We start from the raw sequence: 19103 nt of genomic DNA, 5'->3' as shown, positions 1-19103 counted from the left end.
AAGCCGGGCAAACGTTGCTTCTCAGAGTTCAGCCATGGCTCGGGAAAGCCGCAAAATGGAAAATCTTCTCCCTCCCGGACAAAGCGGCCATTCAGGGTTCCTTGATGGGTCTATGCTCTAGCTTGTAGTGCTTCCCAATTTGTTTAGCCTTGGCCCTTCCTGTGATTTTCTTTCCTTTTCTTACCTAATCCTCTTTTGTAGGCTTGTAACCTAGACCAAAGGTAGGAGGGTTGTGTGGCACTTCGGCCAATGTAGTGACGCCCTTCCGGCCGCTCCTTCCCAATCCCATTTCGGGTACATGTTGCAGCTTATTCATGAGGTAGACGGATTGAGCACTGACATATAACCCCTCATCAATAGCCAGAATATCTTGCACTACCCGGGCCTCAACCAAGGTGAACCCAGACAAAAAGACATCCTCGTCACTGTGTACAATTTCTAGTACCGGTGTAGTGACTTCCGGCGAAGGATGTATGGAAGAGTTTCTAAAAACAATAGCTACCCCCTTCCCATAGGGGTACTTCAGCATCTGATGCAGAGTAAAAGAGACAACTTTCGCTTGGTGCAGCCACGACTATCCAAGGAGTAAATTAAAGGTGGCTGGAACATCCAAGACATTGAACATAATGTCCTGTTGTGCTGAGCCAACCTGAGTTTTGATCCGAACTATCCCCATCACTTCCCGACTTGTATTTTCATAAGCCCGAATCACTTGGGCCGTTGGTGTGAAGTCTGCTGGCTTTAAACCGATAGCATAGGCCGTGCGTGACGGACACACATTAATTGCAGACCCGGTATCAACCAAGACAACTGGTATCCACTTCTATTTACATTCGACAGAGATGTATAGTGGTTTGTTTTGCTCAGAGCCCTCAGACGGCAATTCCTTATCTGTGAAGGTCAAAGTTGGTGAAGCGCCACCCGGGAAAACTAGTCCAACTAACTGCTCGGGGGTTGTGTCGATAGAGAGCTTAGCTTTATCCATTGCTGATAGCACGGCTTGTTTATGCACCCGTGATGCCATGAGCAAACCCCAGATGGAGATGTCTGCTTGAATCTTCTTCAGCTGCTTCAGTACAACTTCTTCTTCCAACAGTTTATCTTTATGTTTCTCAGTTTCCTTATCTTTCCCTGATGCTTCCGGTTAGTCCAGGTGTGGGGGCTTAAAATATAGCCCACTCCAAGTCATGTGATCGACTTCCTCGGAATACCATGTATCGTCTGGCAGATTCTATCCCTAATCTTCATCTGTGTGGGCAAGATACAAATCATCATCTTCCCACCACATTCTTTCGGCAACCGACAAGCAACTGTCCGGTTCCATTGTAAGCACTCATGTATCCGCAACATAGTCAGTCCCTGTAGGGCCTTTGTCTTTTCTAGCCTTCTGATCATTCTCAGTTCTTTCATATTCAAACCGCTTTAGCGCGGCCTCCTGTTCTGTATCGGCTATACAAATACTACCTAATTCTTGAGCAAAATTCTTTGTACCGGTGCTCTCCGGCAACCCTCCCTTGTCGTCGACCGTTCTGGCCGTTGCAAAAGTCCTCGTTTCCAATTGTTCCTACTTTGGTTGAGTCCCCACATCAACATCTGGTTCATCACTGAGCCACCCTGTATTATCCGTTGATCCGTTCATATCAAACCAACCAATTTGTACATTTCCCAGATCCTGTTCATCGAAGAACTGCAGATTATTGATGTCCTCCTCAAGCTCAGCCAAGTCATCTAGTCCCTGGCTTGCCCCGTCCTCCTGAACTACATTAACCTCTATTCCCGTCGGTAATTCCACCTCTGGTCTGGCCTGACTTGTTGGCACAATGTAACGACACGGGTTGTATGCCTCTTCAGTTAAGCTCACGGAGCCCTTAAGCATGCCTTCTTCTACCACAGCCACCACCACGGGTTCGGGATGGGATATGGACACGCTCATCATGCACAAGTCTGTGCTTACTATGATGAATAGCGCCGACTTAGGCAGGTGGGAGGGGGTGATGTATGTGCTGGGGTCATATGGGATGGCCATTGTTTGGATAAAGTTTACTTGCCTGGGTGGTGGGGTTGATTATGTTATGGGAGAGGATTTGTAGTGACGTTAGGCTTCTCAGGAGGCGCTATCACTTTGTTGTCAATGAGATCCTGAATCTCATGATGGAGTCTAAAGCATAGGTCGGTATCATGACCATGCTGCTGGTGGAAGGCACAGTACTTGGCCGGGTTGTGTGTAGGAGGGAGGGGATTAGGCAATGGGCACAGCTCCAGGGGCCTTAGATGTCCGTTTTTTATCAGGACCCTCCAAGCCGCAAATAGAGACATGTAGAGCGGGGTGAAAACCCTCTGGCCCAGGGTTGGCACTTTGCAGGTTGTGGGGTAGTTTCAGATGTACCAGTAAAAGGGGTGGCTGTTTTCGGTGTGGTGGTAATCATACCAACATCAGAGGTCCGCGAAGCTGTATTACTACTTGTAGTCGCATTTGAACCTCGTGTAAAAGCCCTCTTGGGCTGCTCTTTTTCATGGTCAATCAGACCATGTTTCATCACATCCTCTAGCTGCACCCCTATCTCACGAAGGTCAGCAAATGTAGGTAGGGGTAGGACTATCATCTTTTGTAGCAGCCTCGGTTGCAGATTACGAACGACCATTCTTATCTGGTCCTTTTCAGCTAGCCGGGTAGTCATCATGGAGGCCTTGGCCCTCCACTAAGCGACGAAATCGGAGAAGCCCTCCTTTGGCTCTTGACGAGTTGCCTCGAGATCACGAGTTGTGACCTCGATTTGAGTATTATAGGAGTATTGAGCAATAAAGGACTCAGCTATCTCTTCCGAATTCCTATTTATAGAATCCTCGAGTTTAGCGTACCAGATGGCCAGGATTCTTGACATGGTCTGACAAAAAAGGGATAACTTCTGCAGTCTGGATAGGCCCATAGGCCGCAAAATATCTGAAAACAGCCACAAATGGACCATGGGATCACCTGAACTGTCAAAACAGTCTATGTGAGGCATTTTAAATCTATCTCGCAACATCATCGTCGAATTTGTGTAGCCGTCCTCTATATCTGGGATCGAATTGACACCCTAAGCTCGTTTGAAAAGCTTCTCAAGCTTGCTCACTTTCAGAGCAGTAGGGTCGACCTCAAACTCAAATGGTGCCTCCGTTGGGTAGATCGGTGCTTTGGAAGTCTGAGGTGGGACTGGCCCTGCCAAAATGTCTACATTCTCCTGGACGTTAGTTATATCCCCAGGTATTGGAACCCTGACTGGGGTGGATGCGAAACAGAAACTGTTGCTTGGTGTGGTTGTGGTTGTTGTTACTGTTAAAGCCTAGCAATCAGTTCTGCCTGCTGGGCTGCAATCTCCGCTTGGCGGGTGGTAACTCCCGCTTGGCGGGCAGCATCCAGCTGCATTGCCTCAATGGTCTGTTAAAGTTGATGCAACATATCCTCCATATTGTCTACAGGGTGCTAATCTGTCAAGACCGGTGTATACTCTCTTTCTGAGGTAGAAACAGATGACTGGGTTCAACTGAGCACATGTGGAGTAGATAGTGACTGTTGAATTGGCGACTGCTGAACCGGTGATCTATGCCTGACTCTCCTCTGTCTCGTAACCGGGGGCAGCGAAACAAACACTAGTTGTCCTCCAATAAGATCCTCAGATCGGTAAATCCTACTTACTCTGGTCCAGAGTGCTCGGGGGGTAACTGCGTTGTCTGAAGCAATTGTGAAATACTACCTTGCAAAAAGAAAATAAAGCAAAAAAAGAAACAACAATCAGCAAACGCACAGCACCTCAGCTTAAACAAGGACAACACATAGTTGAAATCATAAGCTTGACAATTCGTACTCAAACATTGATTTTTGCCCCAAATTTTTGCCTGAAAACTGATACCCTCAAACTGGTACCCAAACTTGCAACTGATACATACATTCCTGCAGAGTCACACTCTAAAAGTAGATATCAAGCAAGTGAGAGCCAAAACACCCCTATGAGGGGGTATGGTTTCCCTGTCCTAATTTCATCAGGAACTAGGGATTTGTTATGCAAACAAGCGGTTTCAAATAAACCTACATTTGGGTGAGCAACCAGTCCTAGTTTGGAACAGTCTCTATGGCTTCCGATATGCAACTAGGCCGATTGGTCAAAAAGGGTACCTCAGCAAGACCACCTAATATACCTTTCGCTCGTAACACCGAGAAAGGAAAAGAGGATCAAATGATACAGTGGTGATCCAGATCCAAGGCTTGCGTTCCCATCATGGCAGAGCCTGCAACTGGTCAGCCTTATGGCATGCTTTTCCAAGCGAGCCTCCGGCAAACCGCTCAGGAATAGAAAATGGAAAACACTGTGACTTAGGGGCACCGATGCTAATGTAATGCAAAGAAACACGTAAGTGTAGATAAAACAACATATCATGCATTTTAGTCAAGTTCTCTAAATCCCCAGCAGAGTCACCAGAAAACTGTAGCTCGACTTTTTCGCGCCCCGTTTTGGAGAGCTCGAATTGGTCCTACAGTTCGGACTCCTGTCACGGTTCTAAGTTTAATCTCACAAAGTGCAGTGTGAAACTGATAAAAACCAAAGAGTCCAGATTACAGAGTCGCCACCTAAATATTTTGGTTTTAGAAAATTTAGGAAACCCAGACTCATGCCAAAGCCCACATGTCTGTCATCACCAAAGTTGTCTCGGCACGGGAACTTGGGTACGAGAGGAGAAGGTCCTAAAATGAGCAGTCCCACTCACCTGATCAAAGATCGGCCTCTACTAAGCATGATATGATGCTTTATAAACCTCATGTGTTCTTATTCCGGTTATTAGCTAACTTTACTAAGTGACGCACACAAGCAAGTATAGACTAAGTCGCAAGAATTGGAACGAATTCAACTCATGTTTGTTTTTGAAAATGGTTTGAATTTGCCACCCTCAGGTGGGCTAAAGCGAGGATTTTCCATCAAACATGATGGGATTAAAAAAACATGATTTTCCACTTCGCAAAGTGGGCTAAAAACTCACACTCGTTGAATTGTTCCAATTCAAACAATCAAGCCTTCATCCATAGGCATTCATGTAGTTTAGCATTTAAGCAGATAGCCTCATGGAAAACATGCAAAACATGGCAACATGGCATTTACACTCATGCAATATGCTAAAGCGTAAAAGCTTACCGAGTACTCTAAGCCAAAAAAAAAAAGCTAGTTAGAAACAATGCATGATCCTAACTATACACGATGTCTAATGCAACACATGCAATAATGCAATTAATAGGCTCGACTACTAATATGGCATTTGATACAATTTGATAACATGCTTTGAAACATGTATTCAAATAAGTATTGAATTTGCAATGCAGTTTGAATGATACGCCGAGCCTCGGTGCATGCAAGACAAATGAATGATGCAAACATGCAAGCATATGGTATGCTAATCGAAACATGATCCCTAATCTGACCATCAACAGCGGATAAATAAAAGGGGGAAAGACGTGGGGTTGGAAGACATGCACACATACACGCACACTTATTACAACATTACGCCCTTCGAAGGAGGGTTCAAATGAATAAACTAACCAGCTACGCTAATTAAGCTAACTATTACAACACAATTGAAACTAATTAACTACTCCAGTAAACTAATTATTACAAACCGAAATTGAGTAACTAGCTGCACTAAGCTAATTAAGTACAACACTTGAATGGAATAATTAGCTATGCTAGCTAATTAAAGCAATTAAATAGCCTTCAGGGCGAGGAACGCATGCATGCTTGGTTGATCCCCTCGAAAATGCCATTGCCTTGCCATCAGATGCCTTTGTTTGCACTCGTTTTGATCACTAAAAATTGTACCAACTCTCAGAATGCCTCTGCTCCAACTTAGGAGCACATTTGTGTAAAAATTGACTGGTGGCGGTCCGCTAGAAAAGTGGCTGTCGGCCACTCCAACTAGCCGGTCGGCTACAAAAAGTGGCTGTCGGCCACTAAAACTAGCCGGTCGGCCACCACTTCCTCGACTTCTCCTTTTACGGCAACAGGGAGCAAACAGAGGCAAAGCAATGTATTTTCAAGGAATGTATGTATTGCTACCCTCCTTATCGTCTCTCAAGCCCAAAGGAGTGTAGCTCTTGGCTCTCAAGCCACCAACCAAGCATTTTCAATGCATGATGGCTAGAGAACCACGCTTGTACAAGGTCAAAGAATGCACAAACAAGACCGAAATAACCACCACCCTATCATGCGTGATCAGGGGTGACAGTGACCACGAAAGGTGGCACGTTTCATCACTTTGAGTATGAAACGTCCCATTTTTCTTGTGTTTGGATTAACATCCGATCCAAACATATGCAATGCAACACAAAGATGCTTCATCTTACCTCTTTTACTTTGTTCATTTTGTTTACACATTTTTACATTACCGATTAGTCCTTTAATCGATTAAGTCCAAGGTGATTGTCCTCTACTAGAAAGAGGGCTTAAAGCACAAGTACCTTGAGCATGAAAGAGGCCTCATGCTGTTGGTAATGAACTCCCGAAGGAATTAAACCATTAGGCATGAGGGTCTCGATTCCACACTCAAGCCAACAAGGGGTTCGAAGTCACTTTCAAAACAAATGAAAGAGTGAGGAATGGAGAGAGATTATAGAGATTTTAGTTCTGAAATGGAGTGCAAAAAGACACTAAAACATGCAAGCAACTCATGCAATTCAGGTTTAAAAGCCTAACTCACTAAGCTAGTTAAAGAGATTGCACTACAACCACACAATACAAGCCTCAAAGGCCAAACCAACTCAAAACAGAGTTAAAACAAGTCAAAGCAGTGACTAAATCATGCTGAGATTGAGGTAGAAAATGCTAGAAAAACATGCTCACATGTTAGCTTGCAGACAAGACTCAAGAGACAACCCTCAAAAGCAATGAAAGAGTGAAACAAATGAGCATATGACAGAGCTATATACACTGAAATCACATGTTAAAAGACACTACAACATGCAAACATTCCAAGCAAAACATGTTTAGAGGCCTAAGATGCCAAGCTAGTGAATCCATTTGCACTACAACTATGCAAAACAAAGCCCACATGACCAAAGCAGCCCAAAATAGAGTTAAACCATGCCAAATCAAAGGCAAACACATGCTGGAAATAAGCTAAGTTAAGCCACAAAAACATGCTACCATGTGATGCTAACTAGGTATGGAAGTGAGACACAAGGAGGGGAGGCTACCCCCTCCATTTTTGGCTTCAAAACATGCTTTCCACCACTGAAATAACTCTGAATTTCGGTGGTTTAAAGGCCCAAAATGTTTGACTTTAATATGCTAAAAGATGGCGCAAAGGCTCACACAAATAAGCAACAAGAAGGATAGACAACCCCTTAGCACAAAATGGCTTCAAACCAACATGTTAAGGCCCAAAAATCAGAGCTTTTTGTAGTTGAAAACTAGGCCCAAAATAGTATAAAAAGATGGCCAAGCAAGTGATTAAAAACTAAGCCTACAAGGTAAGTAACGTACCTCTTGAAGCTTAGCACAAAGCAGGCCCTCTTCTGAGCTTAAACAGCCTTCCAACAACCCAAAATAAGTTCCAAGGGACCTCAGCTCCAAGGTAGTCCAATTTGGTTAAGGGCTAGTGTGCAAACGTGTAGAGAAAATCAACTATCAAGCACAAAACAAGAAGAGAGAGAGAGAATTCTAGCGAGAGGGTGAATTTTGATCCAAAGTTTTTTTTAACCCCCAAAATGGTGGAGAGCATCCTCTATATATAGAAAATCAAGCTAAAGGCTTGTATTCATCCCTCCATACACGTGTATGGAGATGGCCTTTAGTGAACAACAGCTGGCACAACTGGCAAACAAATATCTGAAAAAAGGAGAAAAATGGTCGCCGGCCATCATCAGTGGCCGACCGGCCATCAATGTAGCCGACCGGCCATTAACATAGCTAACCGGCCACCACTGGTAGCCGACAGGCACAAGTCATGGCCGGCAGGTTAGGAGGATGGCCGACAGGCCACCCTCTCCTCCATAATTGAAGGAACAAGCTCTTGGTCCACAACTAAGCACAAAACAGACAAGATCAGAGGCTCCAAGGCAAGGTGCTCAGCCGAGACCTTTAAGGACTCAAAGTGAACATGAGCAAGCACAATCATCGGGTGTTCAAACGATGACGTCCAAGTCTTGAGGATGGTAAAAAATGGGGTGTCTATAGTAGGCAACTTCATTCTGAAGTCCGACTGTAAACACCCCCAAATCAACTGTGTCCGTGTGTTTGATGAAGGCATCTTTGTCTTTTCGTTATTTGAAAGATCGGTTGTGATCCTTACCTTGAGAGAATAGCTGGTTACAGTGCTGAGCAGTGCTATTCAGTTTAAGGGCAAGTTTCCATTTCTAGATTCGGGGTTGTACATCTCAAGGATAGATTCCAAGTGTGTCAAGTTGTGATCCTTATCAAAAATGGTTTTGAAAAGTTTTAATAAAAGTTGATTTTGTTCAAATTAATCTTTTTACAACTTAGACCATTTTTGGACCAAAAGAAAAAATTTTAGTGCCCACAACTTCAATTTCATTGATTTCAATACAAAGTTCTCCAACTCTTGATGAAAATCAAAGTTGCTTTTTTATTATAATCAAAAGGAAAACTTGAAAAGTTAGATCAAAGCAATAAACTTGGGGCATGGGTGAATCAGGTGTTCCTGTGTCCCCTCCTAGAGTTTGTGGAAGCTTCAGATGCTAAAGTAGGCCCGGTTTGCGCCTCATTTTCAAGCCAAGCCAGGCATTCGCCAGATAAGGTGCAATTGAAATTGGGAGCGGGAGCCAGAAGTTCTCTTGTCCACCATGCAATGGGATATCGAGCTAATTGTAAGCCTTGGATGAAGAATGAAGCCGGTATTTTATCCCCTCTTCTGGGCAAGTCTGGTCATGTCCTAACTAATGCCTGAACTGAAACAGAAAATAAAAGACAGTGTGTCAGGCCAATCATCTGAATGCTGGGTTGCTGCGACATGCTATAACTCATCTCGGGCAGATCAAACAAGGGGCAACACCAAGCAATGTCAACAGCAGACCTGTTGCACATCCAATGACACCACCACCCCTCGTTTGGGAAATCAACTAGCCTTTGGCGAAAGAAATAGCCTCGTGGTGAATATACGAGCAAGAGTCCACTACCTTCAACCTGTCTATGAGCCATATCTGGGGAGGAATGAAAAATAAGAGAGTTTAAAGAATAGAGAGGTGTATGTGGAGAGAAAAGTGAGAAAGGGTTTTGAGAGAAAAACAGAGCATGAGTGTCAAGTGATGTGTGAAACACACATCAGATAGGGTAGGAAACATTACCTGCAAAAGTAGTGGACATCCTGTGAATTTGGTCGTCTCTTGCCGATGGAAGGCATCCAAGCCCATCAAAGGCTTGGCCAATGCTAAGCCAATACAGCTCTTGCCCTCTTTGAAGCCTTGAGCTATTTCGATCATGCGAATGCTAAACCCTCTGAAACTTGGGGCAAGAAGAAAATGAGCTAACATGCACAAACAAAGGGCTTGTTGTTGAAAACCTCGCCAAAGAAGATCGCCACGGTCATTGGCGCTAGAAAATCGATGAATCAAACTGGGAATATCCAACTCTCTGTTGTGAACCATGGATCGAGCTTTATGTAAAGTGAGCCCACACATCCTCCCTAGAGCTTGGATGTGGTTAAAACAAGACCGGGGCAAGATTTCCTCATCACGTCGGGATTCCCCCCAAAGCTAAACACATGTGTAATCGGGTTCCAACACTTAGCCCCAGTGTGAAGGAACATAAAACATAGCAGAGAACGACTTAGCGGGAATAGTGCATTTATCCCAAAACCCCGAAAATTCACTTTTTTCGAGCCATCTAAAGTTGCAATCCAATTTGAGAGTTTTTTGGTGAAGAATGGCTCCATTTGTGGCAAAAACAGAGTTGGAATGAAGAATCTACGAAGTCCCAACTTTTGTAGAAGATAAGGCACTGAGTGGAAGACAGGTGGCAACAATCTGGAGGTCCCACACACTAATGGCCGATAGCCATTGGTAGCTGACTGGCCACCACTGGTGGCCGACAGCCTTTGTTCATGACCTTCAACATTCTTGTCTATCCTGTGGTCTTCCTATGTGTTGAGAGTGATGAGAATTTGTGTCTTGTTCTCCTCTTTGTGCATTGTTTTGTCTTGTTTTTGTTAGTTTTGTTGAGCCGTTTTGTTTCAATTTATTTATCGAGTTGTATTCGTCTTGTTTTGCTTATCGAGTTGTACTTGTGTTGTTTGTCAAGTTGATATTTTTGCTTGTCGAGTTGTTGTGTTGTTTATCGAGTTGTCTTACTTTGTTTGATTGAGTGTTGGTCGGTTCATTACCTGATTAAGAAAATGCCAATACAGTGTGCAATATTCAATCAAGTTCAATTTCATTTTTATGCTATGCGATGTTATGCGGTGCTCACGATGCAAAATACAACACTTTTTCATCAAAAGATTGGTTTTCATTCCGATCATGGTTACTTTTTTACAGAAGAGTACAAGTTTTTAAAGCAAATAAAACCTGTCTAAAGCTGTACAAAGTGCTAACACTACTAGCAAAAAGAAACTAAGCAAAAATATAGAAAATCAGCACCAGTTATCTCAGTCTCGAGAGGCCCTCTTTGTTCTCTTCCTGGGCAAAGTCTCAGAGCTGTCTCTGTCAGTGCCGCTGTCTGCACCTCCCTCTGAACCAGAATCAAAATCATAGCTGCCATCTACCTCAGAGCCTAACTCAGCATCATCTCCACTAGTAGAACCCGAGCCGGTGTCATCATCTCTGCTGTTGGATGACTCAGTGTGCTGACTCGCAGCCTCCTCGGCCTCGCTAGTCTGAGCCTCGTCATCAGTCAGAGTGGGCTTGGAAGGGCCACTCTCATCTTCAGTGCCCCTGGCTCTGCCTCAGCTACGCTTCGGAGCCTGTCTCTCTCCTTCCTACTGACGGAGGAGGTATTGATGGTCCTGCTGCAGCTCCCGCTGGCGCGCTTAGTATGGCTGGGATCTTAAAAGGGCAGTTGTCAATATATCAGTCTCAGTGTATCTACCAGATGCAAAGATGGTAAGTAGTATGAGTGTAGGCAGAAGTCAAATACAATGTGCAGGTATAATATATGAATGCAGTGTTCAAGTACAGCGTATTAGATCAGTGCAGTGTGGAACAAATTACAGTTTGAATGCTAATGTATCAGCAGAAAGTTTGATGGCACGAAACATAAACTGAAGACATTACCTGAATTCCGTAGAGGCTGAGCAGACTCATGCTCCTCTGCACCATCCTTATTAGGGAAGCCGCTAGCTCGAGAGCATTCCCTATGGACTCTATAGATGCTTGTAAGTGCGTTGGGGTGATTAGTGTTCTGTAAGCATAACTGGAGTGAATTTGGCATGCAAAATGTAAAGTGTGGTACATACTAGAGTCGGGCCTCGAACCCCGACAAACTCGTGCCTGGCTGGTGTAAGCTCAATAGGGATTTGGTAAGCCTCCCCAGTATGCCGCCAACATGTAAGTGTAGTGGGAAGCTCTAGCCAACCAGTCATCTGCCTTGCCTGAGGAGCTCCTCTGCCATAGGCCCTGGTTGCCCTGGTCCCTATTGAATTTGGAGTGATTAGTGTTCTATAAGCATAACTGGAATGAATTTGGCATGGAAAATGTAAAGTGCGGTACACACTGGAGTCGGGCCTCGAACCCCGACAAGCTCGTGCCCGGTTGGTGCAAGTTCAAAATTCATTACTTGCGTAGACCGTATGTTTTGCTTGCGTAGACCGCATGTTTTGCTTAGACCGCATGTTTGTTAAATTCATTACTTGCGTAAACCACATGTTTTTCTTGCGTAGACCGCATGTTTGTTAAATTCATTACTTGCGTAGACCGCATATTAATTACATTACCTGCGTAGACCGCATGTTTGTAATCAATTTCATTACTTGCGTAGACCGCATGTTAATTACATTACCTGCGTAGACCGCATGTTTGTAATCAATTTCATTACTTGCGTAGATCGCATGTTAATTACATTACCTGCGTAGACCGCATGTTTGTAGTCAATTTCATTGCTTGCATAGACCGCATGTTTGTTCAAAATTCATTACTTGCGTAGACCGCATGTATTGCTTGCGCAGACCGCCTGTTTGTTCAATTACATTACTTGCGTAGACCGCATGTTTTGCTTGCGTAGACCGCATGTTTGTTCAAATTTCATTACTTGCGTAGACCGCATGTTTTGCTTGCGTAGACCGCCTGTTTGTTCAATTACATTACCTGCGTAGACCGCATGTTTTGCCTGCGTAGACCGCATGTTCATAATCATTTCATTACTTGCGTAGATCGAATGTTTCACTTGCGTAGACCGCATATTTGTTCAAAAATTCATTACTTGCGTAGACCGCATGTTTTTCTTGCGTAGACCACATGTTAATTACATTACTTGCGTAGACCGCATGATTGTTCAATTTCGTTACTTGCGTAGACCGCATTCTTATGTCCAATTTCATTGCTTGCGTAGACCGCATGCTTATGATCAAATTCATTGCCTGCGTAGACCGCATGCTCCACTTACACATCTGTACCTTCATAGCATTGTTATGCTCCCCACTTGCTTTGCGTTGTCACGCATTCTGAGTACACTATTATGCATGTTGCTAACGATATTGTACCAGTTAAGTTTGTTTTCTTTGCAGGCACGATATTGTATGTACGGTTCACTTGAGGCTGGTGCAACCAGACGAGCCGCACAGGTATTGTATCCTCCGAGTGAGACGTATTGAGAATTACATAATTCTCTTACATCCCTTCTGCATTGTAGTGTAGTTCGGCGTATGCTAGCTTAAAATTGTCGCATGTATGCTTCATTACAGCTTTCTTCGCATGATCATAAGTTATGCTCGGCTTCGTGCATTGTCTTGCATTTTGCCCCTGCCTTCGGGCGCATACCTTGTTTGTCTTGTATGTTTGTCTGAGTCTTCGGCCTTGTCAAGAATGGGTCGTCTCTGGGCTTTGACATTCACTCCCGTCATTGTTATGACTTTCGAGTTCTGTCAAAGAGGGGCAACTGTAGACACCCCATTTTTTACCGTCCTCAAGACTTGGACGTCACCATTGGAACACTTGGTGATTACCCTTGTTTGTGTTCGTTTGGAGTTCCCGGAGGTCTCGGCTACGCGCCTTGCCTCAGGATCTCCGAACTCGACTGTTTAGTGTCTGGTTTTGCACCAAACACTTGTGTTTTGCCTTGGAAGGGCAGGGAATGCCTTGTGAGGCATCCCCACACATCACCGGCCATGGCCAGAGGCCACCGGCTGGTTTTTGTCGCCGTCGGCAATATATATTGCCGGCCGGCACTATGTATTGCCGGTCGGCACTAATTTTATTCAAAATGGCAATTTTGAGGAGCCGACTACTGTTCATCTACTTTATGTAGATATTTTGTGCCAGCTGTGATAGCTGGCACCAACTCTGCTACCCTCCATACACGTGTATGAAGGGATTTCCCTCTAAGCAAGCTTGTTGTGTAAGCTTTGTAAGAGGGACTTCTATAAGAGGAGAGGTCTTCTCCTTGTTCTAGGTTAGAAATTTTGAAGGCAAAACCAGGGCTTATACATATAGATACACCCTCTCTCTATATTTCCCTCTCTCTCCTCCCTTGTGTGTGTTTCTTGGCCTAAAAGTGTGCTTTTACCTTACTTTTGCACTAATACACACACCATTACACCTTGCTCCGAGATTGAGGACTTTTGAGGGTTGATTCTTGAGTTTTGGGGCTGTTTTTGATCAAAAGAAGAGGGCTGCATTGGCTGTTCTTGAGGTGTGCTTCAAGGGTGAGCACTTTGCTTTAGTTTTCCCAAACATGCATTAGTCTTTTGCCTATCTTGCTTGCTGATTTAGTTTTTGTGCATAACATAAAAAAGGCTTATATTTTCATGCTTAAGAACTTTCATTAAGGGTCTTTTGTGGTTTGAGTTCAAACTCACCCTCTTAGGCCTTATTTGGCCTTTTTGTTGCCTCCTTGGTGAGGCCTTGTTTGCTTGAGTGTTTTGGTCTTCTCACCACTGAAAACCAGTGGATTTTCAGTGGTGAGGAAGGTGGTTTGAAGTCTTTCATAGGGGAGGGACACCCCTCTCCCTTCATTGTCTTATTTCCTTGCATTTTGGCTTAAAGGGTAACATGCATGCTTGCTTGGTTTTGGCCCTTTTTCAGAGGTTTTTGGGTGTTTTTAGGTCATATGTCATCTCTGTTTTTGGTCGGATTTGTGCCCTTTTGCATGCTTAACATACTTGCTTTACATTCCTCTAGTTGGCCTAGAAATGCACCTTGTGTTTAGGCCATGATTCTTGCATGTGTTGGCTTAGTTCCATGAAGGTGTTGGCATTATTTTACCATGTTTAAGGTCTGTTGGCTATCTATTTCAGTCATGCTTGCCTTGTTTGGTGTCATCTCTTTGTGTTTTGGCTTGTAAGCCTTGAGCATATTGACCTCTAGCATGCGTAGCTATGACCATCCTCATGATTTGGCATCATTTAGGACCATATTTCAGTCCATAAATCATGTTTATATGTGTGCATGTGTGACCTCTTTCATGCCTTGAAGGTGTGCCCTCTTATGCCTAGGAATGAGCTTCGGTGCATACGTCTCTTTGGAGCCACTTTAGCTGCCATGTTAGTAGGTTTTGGGGTCTATTTTTGCTTGCTAAGTTTCTGTTTTGGCTTGTCCAATTCATGCCATGAGTGGTCATGTTGGTGGAAGTGAAGTGCCCCCTTTTGTGCCTTAACTTTAGGACCATTGGCTTGCTTGTTGGCATGAGTATTTGTCCACCTTTTTAGGCACTTTTGGCCACTGTTTTGGGGTGGATCAAGGTCTGCCCTTCTATGGTTTAAGGCCCCTTTGCATTTTCGTCTCATGTCCATTGCATAATTGCTTCGTTAAGTGTTGTAATATGTTGATCCTATTGCTTAAATTGTCCATGTTTGCATTACATTTGCCTCTTGCATGCCTAGCATTGCATACTTGCCATATTAGTTGCATGGCATTTGGCATGCCTTGCATTTCCAATCTCATGTTGTACCTTTGAGCCATGTGAGCATAACATGCATTGCATTACTTGGTTTGGGATGTCAAACCAAGTGTGAGGGTTAAGGAGCGTTCATACTATAAGTGATGCAACGTGCCTTAACTCTCGGTCACCGGGACCTTTGACTTCGACATGATAAGGCCTTGGTCCTCATTTGTGTGTTGCATGCATTTTTACATCAAGTGGCAAGCTTGATCTCTTGGGCTATCATGCACAATTGATGGCTCGAGGATCGAGGGCCATGCTTCCCTGAGTTCAACACATGATGGGAAACATGACCAAGCTCACATGTGCCGGAAGTCCTATGCCATATGATGTCTGTCCTCTGTTGCTGTCAAAACTGTCTTCTGTAGGAAGTTTCTGCCGACCGGCCATTAGTGAATGGCCGATGACTCAATCAGCAGCCGATGGGAGTTATACACTGCCGGTGGGAATTTCCCCCAGCCGGTGGTACTCTGCAGTATGCAACAAACCTGTCCCAGCACTTTGGCATTTTTCAAAAAAGTAGGGCAGTGTAAACAGAGGCAGCAATGGTATGGCACGGACTTTCCGGGCGAGACGGGTTCGAGCATGCATCATTCGCGCATCCCGAGGTGGGGGCTGTGGCCACCTTTCCTTTTGTTTGCACTCATTCTGTTAAGTAAAATAGAAATTCTGTAATAATTTATTTGCTTATCATTCGGATTGTAATATTTATTCGGACCCTCCGAGTGAGGGCAATTATGTAATAAGTGTGCGTGAGTGTGTGTATGTCTTCCAACCTCATGTCTTTCTTCCCTTTTATTTACCTGCTTATGATGGTAGATTAGGGCATATTTTAAAATTAGCATGCCTTATGTTATGCATGCGTGCATTCATGCATTTGTATCGCATGCACCAGGCTCGGTACATCATGCTAACTGCATTTGTATTTCAATTTCAAATTGAATACGCGCATCAATTTGTAGCATTTCACGTACCAGGTTTAGGTTAGCCGAGCCTATCTAATTGCATCCTGTATGTGTTTCATTAGTCAATTTGACATGAACTAGGATCACGCATGTTTGCTAACTAGTTTGTTGTTTCAGCACGGAGTACGATGTAAGTATTTATGCTTTAGCATCATCGCATGCGTGCGAGTGCTATCATGACAGTATGCTTACCATGTGGCTAGATGCTTATGTGTTATAAACTGTTTGAATGCCTGTGGGTGAAGGTTGGATTGTTTGAGTTGGGAAAACTCGTTGAAATCCATATTTTAACCTACTTGCGAGTAGCAAATTCCAAAACATTTTTTCAAAACAAACGGATATGCAATGCTTATTTCCAAATTAGGCAATCTAGTCTATACTTGTTTGCTGGGCGCATAATATAGTAATTCTAGGCTAATAACGGGAATAAGAACACATAACGTTTTCAAAAACGGATATCACGGTTAGTAGAGGCCGATCTTCGGATCGGGCGAGAGGGGGTGCTCATAGCTGACCTTCCCCAATCGTACCCTAGCTCCCGAGCCGAGACAACTCCGGTGATGACGGACATGTGGCCTTTGGCACCGAGTCAGGGTTTCCTAAATTCCCCCATAAAAAATATTTAGGTGGCGACTCTGTATCTGGCAAAGCAGTCCATGTTTGGCACTTCTTTTCAAAAATCTGTTTCTCAAAATGATTTGCCAGATTTGGACTCTTTGGTTCAGATTAAGAACCGTGACACAAATCGAGTCCGAACTGTAGCGAGGCCCCACGCAGGCGCGTCTACAGTTTCTGGCGACTCTGTTGGGGAATTTAGAGAGCTTGACTCGAACTCATGATATCCTATTTTGATTTCACTTGTGTGTCTCTTTGCATTGCATGTGCATTGGTGCGCCTAGGACACCATGTTTGCCATCTGCCATTCCTGAACGGTCTGCCGGAGGCTTGTCTTGTCAAGGCATGACCATAAGGCTGACCGGTTATAGGCTCTGACAGCATGGGAACACAAATCTCGGTTTTACCGGGGCACCCTTTTTGACCATTCGACCTAGTGCATATTCAGATCCATAGTGACCATTCCAAGCTAGGACAGGTTGCTTACCCGTTTATAGGTTGTTTGAAACTGCTGCGTGCATAGTGAAACCCTAGCTCCTGACAAAATAGGACAGGGAAACCTTACCCCTCCATAGGGGTGTTTTGGTTCTCGCTTATCTGTTATGTGCTTTAGAGTGTATCTCTACAGGAGCGTACATACCAGTTTGCAAGATTGAGTATCGGGCCCGAGGGCATCAGTATCAGTTTATGAGAATCGGTTATCTGTGGGTATCAGGTTCAGTTTTGGGAACAGTGGTTCTGGGGAACAGTGATCAGTATCGGGGAACAGTGTGTTCGGCTTACCGACTGTGTATTATGAATACCCAACTGCGCGTTGTATGTGTTTATTTTATGTCGTTATGCCGTCCGATTGTTTGTTTATTTACTACTTTATTTATCTTTTTGCTAGGTAGTTTAGCACCATTGCTTCCAACTCGGTAGATATTCCCCAAGCACTCTAGATTAGAGGTCGTCGGCTCCATCGATCTAAGGATCTGGTAGACGGACAACCAGTGTACCGTTCCCTACCCCTGGTTACTAGACGGAGGACAGCTAGGCAAAGGGCATCAGTTCAACAGTCAGTTCAGAGGGCCTTATCTACCCCACCTGAGTTCAGTAGGGATCAGGGTCCTGTTTCACCTACAGAGAGGGAACATATACCAGTAATTCAACCAGAGCAGAATAGTATGGCTAGCTTAGAGGAGATGGTGCGCCAACTCCAAGAGAGCATGAAAATGATGCAGCATGATGCTGTTCGGCAGGCAGAATTCGCCAAGCAGTAGGCCACGGTTGTGAGCGAACAAGCAGAGTTAATCGTGAGGTTACAACAGCAAAACGGAGTGTCAGCTTCGCAACAAGTTCCTCCCCCACCAAGGGTTCCGATACCCGAAGAAACACCAAATGCCCGGAATATCCAAGAGGATACCGACCTTCCAACGGGGCCAGCTCCGCCCCCGATTCCGCTACAACTATCCAAGGCACCCACGTCTGTCAATATACTGGACTCTCCTTTTGAGTTCGAAATGGACCCCACTGCCTTAAAATTGAGTAAGCTGGAAAAGATGTTCAAAAGATCTCAGGGAGTCAAGACCATCCCTGACATCGAAGATGGGTATACCGACGCAGCCGTGACGCTACCTGACAGATTCAAGATGCCGCACATTGATCGATTTGATGGGTCTGGAGACCCCATGGTGCACCTAAGATTGTTTTCAGACATCCTAAGGCCGATGGGCCTCACTAGACTGCTGAAGCTGTCTCTATTTGGCCGAACCCTGTCGGGTGTAGCGGCCATATGGTATGCCAAATTGGAGGATGACGTCAAGAGGAGTTGGGACGAGATGGCTGAGGCCTTCATCTTGCAGTACTCATACAACACACAAATCGAGATTACGACCCGGGATCTCGAGACAACGAGACGAGAACACAAAGAAAGCTTCTCGGAATTCGTAACCAGATGGCGGGCTAAGGCTTCGATGATGACCTTGAGGCCCACAGACAAAGACCAGATTCGGATGATTGTGCGCAATCTTCAGCCGAAGTTAATGCAAAAGATGATTGTACTCCCCTTCCCTACCTTTTCTGATCTACATGAAATGGGGGTGCAGATTGAGGATGCCTTAAAGCAAGGCTTAATTGATAATGACCGGGAGCAACCCCGCAGAACTTTCAGCCGTAACACTAATGCAGGCCCGAGTGGCACTACAACTGCCAGGACCTCTGAAGTGAGTATGGTCACCACCAACCCTCCCCCAAGAACTACGGCAGCCACACCATTCTCCGGTGCGTCCGGAAGTAACCCACAAACAGTCAAATACCCACCCAAAAACACCAGAACCTTCGCTCCACTCTATATGCCCCTGTCCAAAGCTTTGGGGGTCTTAATCAGAAAGGGGCATCTGAAGCCCCTAGAGCCGCGGCCCTTATCGGAAAGACTCCCTGCTGCCCACAACCCAGCCAAGTATTGTGCATTTCA

This window comes from Camellia sinensis, chromosome 2 (genome assembly GCF_055761805.1).
Source record: "Camellia sinensis isolate YWXY chromosome 2, ASM5576180v1, whole genome shotgun sequence".
NCBI lineage: Eukaryota > Viridiplantae > Streptophyta > Magnoliopsida > Ericales > Theaceae > Camellia > Camellia sinensis.
This window is presented reverse-complemented; position numbering follows the sequence as displayed.